At 38.2% G+C, this 2,012-nt stretch overlaps 1 non-coding gene across 1 annotated transcript; it reads right to left on the bottom strand.

The window, feature by feature from the left end:
• Nucleotides 1-359: 359 nt before the first annotated feature.
• Nucleotides 360-434, bottom strand: Trnas-cga (transfer RNA serine (anticodon CGA)). The gene has a single exon. It is a non-coding gene; the product is annotated as a tRNA-Ser (tRNA).
• Nucleotides 435-2,012: the final 1,578 nt, after the last annotated feature.

The following is a 2,012-nucleotide window of genomic DNA, read 5'->3' as shown; positions in this document are numbered from 1 at the left end:
TGTTAAGCGGATGATTGTCAGAGGATAGAGGCGGTGATGAAACTTCCTGTTACCTAACCACATCCTAGGCAGCTGGCATTGTAACATGATCTGTCAAGTGGGAAACGCTGACCTTTGTAGGTCTGTCGGTAACAATGTAGAGGCTGCCATAATTTCATCTGCAAACTGAATGTAACAGTAATTAACATTCACTCGAAAAACAGTGAATCAAGAGGACGGAACATTGCTTCGCATTTCTTTCTTCTGCAATATGTAAAAGATGCATTTTTCTACGTTATAACATATTTGACTCTAGAATGAGATTTTCACTCTACAGCGGAGTGTGCGCTGATATGAAACTTCCTGGCAGATTTAAACTGTGTGCCGGACCGAGACTCGAACTCGGGACCTTTGCCTTTCGGGGGCAAGTGCTCTACCAACTGAGCTACCCAAGCTTAACGTCCCGAGTTCGAGTCTCGGTCCAGCACACAGTTTTAATCTGCCAGGAAGTTTCATATTTGGCTCTTTCTGCGTGAATTCAAACGTTCGAACGAGAAATATATTTTATGTTTTGCAGAAACAGACATAATGTCTGCAGGGATACCACAATCACATTTTTATGCAATGTTATGTATAATCCGTCTTGATTGCAAAATATTTATTCATATGACCGGTTTCGGTTCCTCTAGAACCATTTTCAGATCTGCAAATTTCGGTTACAGGAGTAACCCGTTCACACTCAGCAACCTTCACATGTGACGCAGCATGTGAAGGTTGCTGAGTGTGAACGGGTTATTCCTGTAACCGAAATTTGCAGATCTGAAAATGGTTCTAGAGGAACCGAAACCGGTCATATGGATAAAAATTTTGCAATCAAGACGGGTTATAAGTAAGATAATATATTTTATGTTGCAATATTACAACGTAGTCAAATTGACAGCCAAGATCAAGATCTGACATTCCCTCCCCCCCCCCCCCTCCTAAAAAAAGAAAAAATTGATGAAAAGCAAGTATATCTTAACACAATTATGTCAGTAATTATTTTATGTCAGTCCCGATCATAATTCCAATTTACAGTTAAGACGCACAGAATGTGAATGATAAAAATGATTACGCTTTGATGATACCTCGGCACTTTGGATGTCAATGCTTCTGATTACGTACGCATTTTCTAATCTGCCACCACACCTATGTGCTAGTATCCAACAACCCTAACAATTAAGCTGCAGAGGCTGTAATTAATAGACATACGACAAAATTTATTTTTATTCTTTTATTGGTAGACTAACAGCCCGTTAGAGAAAGGCCAGTCTTGTCATTTGTACAATATATATGAATAAGAAGATTGGTCCTTCTTTAACGGCCCCTCTGTCGATGTAGAAGTTCTTTATTTTCTAGAACGGTGTTGACGCTTCTTTCCTTCTTGGAGGCGTCTCGCATGTTGTTGCTGGTCTTGAATATCCTGTGTTGGCATCCGGGTTCAGTCCTCTCCACTACTTACCAGAACATCGTTACGTTACTTCGAGAACTTGCTTCATCTAACTAATATATATAGAGCATTACAGTCATTATGTGATCAGAGGTATGCATGATTTCGAGGTTATGAATGCAATCAAAGCAGGTAACTCTTTAATATTGTGTGGATTTTTAAAAGTAACTCTTCACTTGCTTTGTAGTGATTATTAATGAAATGTACAAACCTAACAAAAAGAAAAAAAATCAGATTCTCACTAGACTAAAAATCAGCAATGAAAGTTAAGCATCCAAGATCCAAAATGGAGAAGAGGTGAAGATTACATGATGTACAAAACAATAAGAGATACTGATGAATTAAGAGAAACTGTACTTTCACTATGTCGGCTGCACAAGAAAGTATGGACTGCTGTATAATGCAGGCAATTAAAAGCAAAATTAATATGACAGTGAGGATTGTAAAAGCCCATGGTACATAATGATGTGAACAACAATACTATCGATAGACTTGATATAAAAATAGGAAGATTAAATATGTCAGTAAGCTATGAAAGATGGCT

The sequence above is a fragment of the Schistocerca gregaria genome, chromosome 1, assembly GCF_023897955.1.
Source record: "Schistocerca gregaria isolate iqSchGreg1 chromosome 1, iqSchGreg1.2, whole genome shotgun sequence".
Classification (NCBI taxonomy): domain Eukaryota; kingdom Metazoa; phylum Arthropoda; class Insecta; order Orthoptera; family Acrididae; genus Schistocerca; species Schistocerca gregaria.
This window is presented reverse-complemented; position numbering and strand designations above follow the sequence as displayed.